The sequence below is a fragment of the Orycteropus afer genome, unplaced genomic scaffold (genome assembly GCF_000298275.1).
Source record: "Orycteropus afer afer isolate SDZICR_OR568_19922 unplaced genomic scaffold, OryAfe1.0 scaffold00162, whole genome shotgun sequence".
Taxonomy (NCBI): domain Eukaryota; kingdom Metazoa; phylum Chordata; class Mammalia; order Tubulidentata; family Orycteropodidae; genus Orycteropus; species Orycteropus afer.
This window is the reverse complement of record NW_006921749.1, coordinates 3,659,555-3,670,248: the sequence shown is the minus strand read 5'-3', so window position 1 is coordinate 3,670,248 and position 10,694 is coordinate 3,659,555.

The window sequence follows — 10,694 nt, the reverse complement described above, 5'->3', positions numbered from 1 at the left end:
GGAGTATTCCATCTTTTTCTATGTTCTGGAATAGCTTGAGTAGCATAGGTGCCAACTCTTCTCTGAATATTTGATAGAATTCTCCAGTGAAGCCATTAGGGTCAGGGCTTTTCTTTGTGGGAAGTTTTTTTTATGACCTGTTTAATTTCTTCCCTTGTTACGGGTCTGTTCAAGTTTTCTATCTCCGAGTGGATAGTTTAGGTCGGTCTTTTGATTCTAGAAACTTGTCCATATCTTCTAGGTTCTCAAATCTATTGGAGTACAGTTTTTCATAATATTCTGTCAGTATCTTTTTAATTTCAGTTGGTTCTGTTGTGACGACACCATTTTTGTTTACAATTCTTATGATTTGGATCTTCTCTTTCTTTTCTTTTGTTTGGTCTGCCAATGGTTTATTGATTTTATTAATCTTTTCTAAGAACCAGCTTTTTGTTTCGTTGATTTCCTCTATGATTTTTTTCTTTTCTGTTTCATTTATTTCTGCGTCAATCTTTATTTTTTCCTTGCTTCTAGATACTGTAGGATTCTTTTGTAGTTCTATTCTAGTTGTTGGATTTGATGAGTTAGAGTGTTGATTTTGTTTCTTTCCTCTTTTTTGATGTATGCGTTTATTGCTATAAACTGTCATCTGAGTACTGCTTTTGCTATGTCCCCTAGGTTTTCGTATGATTATCTTCATTCTCATTTGTTTCTAGGAATTTTTTTTATTTCAGTTTTCATACGTTCTATTACCCAGTAGTTTTTGAGCAGTGAGTTGTTCAGCTTCCACATGTTTGATGTTTTTCCTTGCTCTTCCTACTATTAATTTCTAATTTTCTAGCATTGTGGTCTGAGAAGATGCTTTGTAGTATTACGATGCTTTTGAATTTATTGAGGTTTGTTTTACGCCCTAATATATGGTCTATTCTGGAGAGGATCCGTGTGCACTGGAGAAGAAGTGAATTGTGTTTTTGTTGGGTGAAATGCTCTGTATATGTCTATGAGGTCAATTTGGTTGATTGTATTGTTGAGTTCTTCTGTATCTTTGTTGAGTTTTTTTTTCTAGTTGACCTGTCCCTCTTTGAAAGTGGTATGTTAAAGTCTCCTACTACTATTGTAGAGTTGTTTATTATTCCTTTAATTCAGTTAATATTTGCTACATGCATTTTGGATCACTTTCATTGGATGCATATTTATTACTGTAATGTATTCTTTGTCAATTGACCCTTTCAGCATCATATATCATTCTTTGTCTTTTATGATGTTTTTCACCTTAATGTCTATTTTGTCAGACATTAAATTGTCACTCCTGCTCTTTTTTGGTTTACATTGGCTTGGTATATTGTTTCCAACCCTTAACTCTTAATTGGTTTTTATCTTTGTGTCTATGGTGGGTCTCTTGTAGGCAGCATATTGATGGGTCTTCTTTTCTTATCCAATCTGCCACTTTATTCCTCTTTATAGGTGCATTCAGTCCATTCATATTGAGTGTAATTAGTGATAGGTATTAATTGATTGCTGTCATTCTATCATTTTTTTTGTCATGTTGTTGGTGTTTCTTTGGTCCATATACTTTTCTGTGTTGAGCTCAGCTTGTTGACTAATGCTTTCTCCCTTTTCTTCTTTCTTGTTGGTTTCGTGCTTATTAAAGGCATACGTTTTCCTTCCTTCTGGATTTGGTTAGGGGGATTATTACTTTTCTCTGTGGTTACCTTGGAATATATTCTTGTCTCTACATTTTTAGAAGGAGTTCTGGTAGAATAGTGACTAAGACACTTGCCTGCTAACCAGACTGCTGGTGGTTCAAACCCACCAGCCACTCCTCAGAAGGAAGGTTGGGCAATCCTACTTCCATAGTGATACTGCCTCGGAAACCCAAGGAGAGGTCGCTATGAGTCGGGGCTGACTCGACGGCACATAACAACAACAACAACAACATTTTTAGAACAATGTGTACTGTAAATACATTGTCCTGTTTTCCTCTCCATTTGGAAGTTTGTACCTATAAATTTGATTCCCTCTGATAGGTTAATTGCTGCTGTTGTGTGCTGACTGACTTCCTTGGTTTTTAGAGTACAATGTTTTATTGTATTATTTTGAATTTTTATTTCTGATTTGGTTTTAGTGTTGATACCACCTGTAATAGTGTAGTGCCTAAGGCACTTGACTGCTAACCAAAAGGCTGGCAGTTCAAACCCACCAGCCATTCCTTGGGAGGAAGGATGGGCAATCTACTTCTGTAATGATACTGCCTTGGAAACCCAAGGAGGGGTTGCTATGAGTCAGGTCTGACTCAATGGCACATAACAACAACAACAACAACACATATCCTGATTTTGTTGATCTCTGTTGTGGGTTCTCTATTGGAAGAACTTCCTTAAGCATTTCTGGTAGGGTTGGTCTGGTTTTTACAAAATCCCTTAATTTCTTTTTTTTGGAGAATGCCTTGATTTTGCCCTCATATTTGATGAATAATTTGGCTTGAGATAGGATTCTTGGTTGGAAGTTCTTTTGCTTCAGTGTTTTATATATGCCGTCCCATTGTCTTCTTGCCTGCATGGTTTCTGCTGAGATATCCAAGCTCAACTTAACTGATTGATTATTATAAGTAATATTTCTTTTGTCCCAGGCAGCTCTCAAAAATTTTTTTTTTGTCTTTGGTTTTGGAGAGTTTGACTATAATATGCCTCAGTGTTTTTCTCTTGGGATCTATCTTGTGTGGAACTTCTTAGACAAATATCTTTTCTTCTTTCATAATATGGGGAAAGTTTTCTGTTAGCAGGTCTTCCACAATTTACTCTGTGGTTTTTTTCACCTCATCTTGTTCTGGAATTCCAATGGGTGTTATGAGGTTTCTTTTCATTCATCCCATATAATTCTTAGGTTCTCTTCATTTCTCTTAAATCTTTGCTCTGAGTTTTCTTTATACAGGCTAGTGTCCAGGGATTTGTCTCCTAGTTGGGATATGTGTTCCTCAGCCAGTTCTAACCTACTCTTTTGTGCTTCTACTGTGTTGTGTAATTCTGTAATTTTGGTATTCATCTTCTGGATTTCTAATTGCTGTTTTTGTATGAGTTCTGATTGTGCATTAATCTTATTATTTTGTTCTTGAATGATTTTCCTGAGTTCTTCCAGGGAACTGTCTGTGTTCTCCTTGTTTCTGTTTGGGGTTTCCTTAGGTTCTTGTAAAGCTCTATAAACATGTCTTCTAAATTCCTTCTCCACTAATTCTATTGCCTCCTCTTTCTCCATGTATAATGAGACCTTTGTTTGTGCTTTTGCTTCTAATGCCTTGCCCTGATTTTTTGTTTAATTTGAGGTTGCCTGCTGTTTCCTAGACATTTTGAGGTTGTTTTTAACTGTTGGCTATGTATTGATTTGTTTTGTTTTTTCTTGGTTTTATGGTTTATTATTTTGAAAAGGTGAAGCTGGTGTATTTCTTTTTTGTTTGTTTGTTTGTTTTAGTTATTTATTCAGGTAAGCTGGATTGCTCTGCAATTTTCTTTGTGATGGTGGAATCACTGTGTGGAATGTGGATATGGATTTCTGTTTGTCATAAAGAGGGTTTAGAGTTCAAACTGGGAGGTTTTATGTTGGCTGAATGTGGTTTCTTCTATTGGATGAGTGAAGTTATTAGCGGAGAAAGTGGGAGCAGAAGAAGGAAACCTTGCTATTGATAGGGGTGGTTTCTAGGGCTTTGAGCAGGGTGCTACCAATGACATCGAATTGTTATTTACAAGCCTGCAGCTCAATTTCAGGAAAGACTCCAGTTGTTAGAGGGTCGCCACTTTCTGCCAGACTCAGACACACTCAAAAACCCCACTAACAAGGCCCCTTGGTGCCAAAAAGCCAATCCAAGACAACTTCCTGGTTTCGCAATCTGCCATGGGGGTTTCTTTCTCTGGCCTGTCCACTCATTGTGCTGGCCCAACCAGCCCAGACCATGATCCACCTCAGGAGTTCCTCTGTGGTTCTGCCCACCCACGGCACCAAAGATCTGCTCAGTTTCAGTGGCACCAGAGTTGGGAAAGTGCCTGCTATTAATCTGTGGTCCCAATATTACTGATAAAGTCAAGTGCAGGCTTCTCAGTGCCACTAAGCTGACCCAAGCCTACTTGGTGACTCGTTGCAGGGGCACCCCCCCCAGGCCCACCCTCCTGCAGCACCAGTGTACTCTCTACTTGGGTTTCAGAGGCACTGGATGTGCCTGTTTGCACCTAGCCAATCCAAATTACTGATAAAATCAGGTGTTGAAAGTTGATCCTTGGACTGATCATTGGTACGTTGGTATGGTTGCTGGTATGCTTGTATTGTGTGTCTTCTGCCTTAACCCAGGGAGGTCTTGGATGGCCATTCTCACCTGCCAGCCCCTCCCCCAGGGAAGTCTCTGATGGCCTTTGTCAGCTGCCTGTTGGCACTCTGTAGGTTAGATTTTCTTTTTTTTTCCCCCTGTACCTTTCTCCTCTCCAATCTTACTCCTCTGAGTTTGGTGCACTCTGACTCAGTGAGCTGTTCAGAGCACCAGAATCCCTACTTCCAACTGCTGTACCTAGCTTTTCAAGCGCTAAGATGCTAGAGGAAAATAGCGTGGTGATTACTGATGAGACGCCATTTTGAACTCCCTGCTAGTATTTTAAATACCAATGACATAGCTTCCAGCATCCCAGCAACACACCAGCCACCACAATATTACAAACTGACAGATGAGTGAAGTCAGATTATGAATTATTTTCAGACTTTAATATATAAAACAATGGGAAATTTTGCATAATAAAGTGACATGATAACAATGTGAAATCATTCTGGAAATAAAATACAATATTGATTCAAAAGGTAGAGAAAGTAGAAGCCAATTAGAAAATAAAAATAGTAGGTTTAGTATAAATAAGGACATAATTATTGTAGTAGGAGTCAAAATGGAACAGAAAGACTGGATTATGAGAGATCAGGAAAGGATTGATAAGACTGAATGACACTCTGGAAACAAGATGAGAAGAAGGGCTCAAATTCCTAGAGACATCAAGTGGAAAAAGGAGAGAAGGAACTACTAGAGGTTCATCATATAGAGATCTTCTCTCCACCCTCAAGTCATTTAACTTTTTTTTTGTTGTCACAACAAACAACTTTTTATTGTGATTTGAGTGAAAGTTTACAAAGCAAATTCATTTCACATTCAACAATTTATACATGGTTTGTTTTGTGACATTGATCACAATTCCCACAATGTAACAGCTCTATTCTCATGTCTTCTCTGCAGTTACCTTTACCTTGTGTCCTTCTTTCTTATGCATTCTTGCCTTCTGAGATTTCTCCCTGCACAAATGCTGCCTATCTGATCTCCCAGGGTTGATTGTTCTGAGGAGTACACCTCCCTGGTATAATTGTTCACCTGTTTTCGTTGTTAGGTGCCGTCAAGTCACCTCCAACTCATAGTGACCCTATGCACAACAGAACGAAATACTGCCCAATCCTGTGGAAGCTTCACAATCCCTGTTATATATGTCTATTTTTCAGCTGCAGGTTAAGCCATGGGAGTAAGTTCAATTCCAGACCCAAAGGATGGCTAAGGGCCATAGTCTTGAGGATTTTACCAGTCTCTATCAGACCAGTAAAACTGATATATTTTTCATTTTGAGTTTTTTCCACATTTTTCTCCCACTCTATCCAGAATCTCCAATTTTGATACATTTTCAAGTGGTTGACAGTGGTAGCTGGGCACCATCTAATTCTTCTGTTCTCAGGGTCATGTAAATTCGTACAATGCATTAATTCCTTGGATTTTTGTTTCCATGAATCTTTGATTTTCTTTATTGTTCTTTTCTCCAGAAAAGGAAAGACTAATAGCATCATGTTACATAGTCACTTGCCAGCTTTTTAGACCGTAGTTGCTACTCATCAAATTAGGACAAAGAACAATGTTTTTTTATATTATGTTATGCCAGTGAAGCTTAATGTCCAGTTTTGGTATATTGCCTTTCCCTTCACCCTAATCAATACTTGCTTCTTCCCTAGCTAGCAATGGTATCTCATTGTTTTGATTTGCATTTCTCTAATGGCTAATGATCACAAGAGTTTCTTCATGTGTTTGTTGCCCACTTGAATATCCTCTTTGGTGAAGTGTCTATTCATGTCCTCTACCCATTTTTTAATTTGATTGTTTGCCTTTTTGATGTTGAGGTGGTGAATTTTTCTATAACTTTTAGAGACAAGTCCCTTGTTAGATATGTTGTCGTCAAATGTTTTTTCCCAATCTATAAATTCTCTTTTTACTCTTTTTTGGAGAAGTCTTTTGATGTGCATAAAAATTTAATTCCACTTAAACTCTTTAGCCTCACTTTCTTCATCTACAAAATGAGAAAAGTTAGGATGATGATCACTGAAATCTAGCACTCTCCCAATTCAGATCATTAGTAAATCTGCAGAATCAACAAGAGTCATGGATTGAAGAAAAAAAGGAGTTGTGTTTCATGTTGGATATGTTGAGTTTGAGATAAAATGAGCCACCCAGTAAAAGATCTCCAGAAGGCAATTGGTAATACAAGATAGTTAAGCCTAGAAGAAAATCAGTCTAGATGCAAATTTGAAAGTCAGTGGCCTCAAGGTTTAGTTTAAGTGATGGGAGTGAATTAAATATCAGGAAGAGATTGAGAAGAAAGAGGAGAGAATGACTAGATAAGACCCTCTCTATTCCAGGTAGCCCCAATCTCAAGTCACTTATGGTCATGAGTCTTTTCTAGGGTAACATCCTTTTCTCCTCCAAAATAAAGCTTCCGATCCAATTGTATGCTTTCACCTTCTTAAATTCTGAGAATTTTGGCTGTGGCCAACCATTGCCAGTGAAGTCAGAATGAGAAGAGCAAAGAGCTTGCCTTCTCTGTTGGTTCTTTGGCAAGTGGAGAATCTCAGAAGCCAAGTTGCAAATGCAAAAGAACTTCATGGTCTCAGGTCTTCATCAAGAAGTCTTTTACCTAATTATGCTGCTCCTCTCCCAATGCTCCCTCCCCAGGACCATTTCAGAGTTACCCAAAGGCAAAACTGACCATGGTGAGTCAGCAGCATTTAGGAATTCATGGAAAGCATAAGTGTCAGTCCTGGGAAGAAAATCCAAGTCCTCTGCCATTCAATCAAGGAACTCTGGTGGTGTAGTGGTTAAAGCATTTGACTGCTAACCAAGAGGTCGGTGGTTTGAACCCATTAGCCACTCTGCATGAGAAAGATGAGGCAGTCTGTTTCCATCAAGACTCACTTTGAGTCAGAATTACCTCAATGACAGTGGGTTTGAATTTTGCCTTTCAATTCAATTCCTTTTGCCAGTAACAATTCCACCTATTAAAAGCATATGTGCTATACTTTTTAAAATTCCCTTTGCCCTTCTCTGTGAATAGTATCTCCTCGTCCACGGCCATCCCACCAGGGAAGGAGCATTGTGCATTTTGACAAAACTTGCACCCTTAAGCAGCTGAGAACTCAGTTTCCTCCAGCATCCACAGGCAGGCAAACATTGCCAACAGCATGATCGTATATCTGCTCTCATTGAATTGCATATGGGAATATTGTTGCTATGTGTCCTGAGCCAAACAATCCCAGAGTCACCTGACATCCTCCATCCAACATTTAGAAGTCATCAAACTTAATTTCCCCTTTGTGCAATAAAACACCAAGAGGAAGCTTTAATAGAGTGTATTATGTAACGGTTCTATAAAAATAGCAGGCCAGCACTGAAACACTTCCTTCCTGGGGCCCAATAACCTATGCTGAAAGGATACACACTGGTTGCCCAGGCAACCACGAGAGATGACACTAGGGAAAAAACAGCAACAAAAGGGCCATTTTTTGGCTCAGTCAAATGAGGTCTGGCTTCCAGCTTGTGATACAGTGAATACAGACGGCCAGCAGAGAGAGAAGAAACCAGTTAGCAATTCTACTCAGGCACCAGTAGCCTTGCAAAGCTGCCCCTGCTTTCATGTTCTTTCCTCTTGTTCTTTAAAGAGGAAAAAAATAAAAATGGTTCAGATAGTAATTTCTTTTTGATTTAAAAAAGCAAAATCTTTGGTTGAAGTTGAACTGTAGGAATTAGTAAACAATGTTTATTTTTTCTTTTTTTATCTTCTCAGGAGCTCAAAAGCTAATTTCAGTTATGTGTAATTTTCATTTATTTTCTTCTGATTTGTTCAGTATTTATTACACAGAAAGGAACTGATTTAAAGGCAACAACCATTATAAAACAAAAACCTATTGCCATCAAGTCAATTCCTGACACACACAGACATTATAGGAAAGAGTAGAACTGCACCATAGGGTTTCCAAGACTGTAATCTTCATGGAAGCAAACTGTCACATCGTTCTCCCACAAAGCAGCTGGTGGTTTTGAACCTCTGACCTTTTGGTTAGCAGCCAAGTGCTTTAACCTTTGTGCTGCCAGGGCTCCTTTAACCTTTATAAACAATCTCTGAATAAAAAAACAAATCAGGGACAATCAAGCAATAATGCATTTTAAAGCAAATAATCATTTCTAGGATCCTTCTTAATAGCAGACATCAAAGGAATTTAATATCTTCTCTACTGCTGTACCGAATTAGAATCTTTAAATTTATCATCATCATCTTCATCATTATTATTGCTTCAAAAAACATACTACCACTTTAATTTCAGAAAATCAATTTTTCCAACATATTGGGAATATTGGCAGAAAGTTTGATAAATTCCTGACATGTACCTAAACTTTTTTCCTTGCACAGGAAGGAAATGGACCCTCAGGGATTCACAAACATAATTTCGAAGCTCTGAAAAATAAAACCAAGGAAGAAATAGATGAGATGAAATTTAGATCTCTGATATAAAGCAACATCAATGGTTCTTTCAAAGCAATTATTGAAATCACCATTCATAAATATGTAATGCATTTTTTATTTAAAATACCATTTTCATACCCATATAATAAATGATTTATTTCAAAATTAGATACTTAGCACAAAGCAAACACCTTTTGATCAAGCTGAAATAAAAGCTGTGAAAGCAAGTGGTAAAGCATTATACAAATGTAAACTTCTGTGATGATGATTATCCTGGGAACTAGTATATTTGAAGGAAGAAAGCCAAGAATAGAATCAACTATATATAGTCTTCAGGGAGCTCTGGTGGTATAGTGCCTAAGGCATTTGACTGTTAACCAGAAGGCTGGCGGTTCAAATCCACCAACCACTCCTTGGATGGAAGACTGGACAATCTACTTCTGTAGTGACACCACCTCAGAAACCCAAGGAGGGGTCGCTGAGTTGGATCCGATTCAACAGCAGTGAGTGAGTGATTGTGTGTGATAAATCCTTGAGAAAAATATCCCCAATTTGTCCTGACTCTTCATGCCCCATTCCTGACTCTTACTGCCCTTTATGAGATTTCAAACCCTCACACCCTCTTTTAGTCATTTGCCTGCTGGCAATTAACTCATATTATGACTGTCTTCACAGGAAAGTATTCATTTATTTTTATCAATGCTTGTTGCCAGAGTGGAGATTCTGGCCTCTGAGGAGTAGCAGTTAAGGCAGCATTCCTGTCCTTCCCCATAAAGTGGGCTTAATCATATTTTTTTACCACATCAGGGCTCTCTTAGAGATGGACTTAGAGGTAAACTAATTTTTAGACTTTGAATACTGTGTGAAACACAAAATCTTTATTTTCAAAACTGCAAACATTGCTTGTAAGTCCTTCAAGTTCTCGCACCCTGTGACTTTGGAGAAAACATGTACAGTATACTGTTGCTGTTCTTAGGTGCCATTGAGTTGGTTCTGACTAGTAGTGACAGAACAAAACACTACCCGGTCCTGTGCCATCCTCACAACCTTTGCTGTGCTTGAGCCCATCCTTGCAGCCGCTGTGTCAATCCATCTTGTTGAGGATCTTCCCCCTTTTCACTGACCCTCTCTCTCTACTTTACCAAGCATGATACCCTTTACCAGAGACTGGTCCCTTCTGACAACATGACCAAGGTAGGTGAGACAAAGTCTGACCATTCTCACTTCTAAAGAGCATTCTGCCTGCACTTCTTTCAAGATGGATTTGTTTGATCTTTTGGCAGTCTGTGATTTTTTTTTTCAGCATTCTTCGCTAATACAAGGATTCAAAGGCATCAATTCCTCTTTGGACTTCTTTATTCCTTGCCCAGCTTTCATATGCATATAAGACTAATGAAAATACTATGGCTTGGGTGGTTGTTCTTGTTATGTGCCGTCAAGTCAGACATGACTCATAACGACCCCTCCTTGGGTTTCCGAGGCAGTATCACTACGGAAGTAGATTGCCCGCCTTCCTTCCAAGCAGTGGGTGGTGGGTTTGAAACGCCAGCCTTCTGGTTAGCGGTCAAGTGCCTTAGGCATTATGCTACCAGAGCCCCTGATGGCTTGGGTTGTTGTTGTTCGGTGCCGTCGAGTCGTTTCTGACCCATACGGACTCCATGCACAGCAGAATGAAACACTGCCCAAACCCGCACCAGCTCCACGATCCCTGCTATACTTGAGCCCATCATCACAGCCACCGTGTCAATCCATCTCGTTGAAGGCCTCCTCCTCTTTCATCAACCCTCCACCCTATTAAGCATGACATCCTTCTCCAAGGAATGGTCTCTTCTGACAACATGACCAAAATAGGTGAGACAAAGTCTGGCCATTCTTGCTTCCAAGGAGCATTTAGGGTGCACTTCCTCCAGGACAGATCGATTA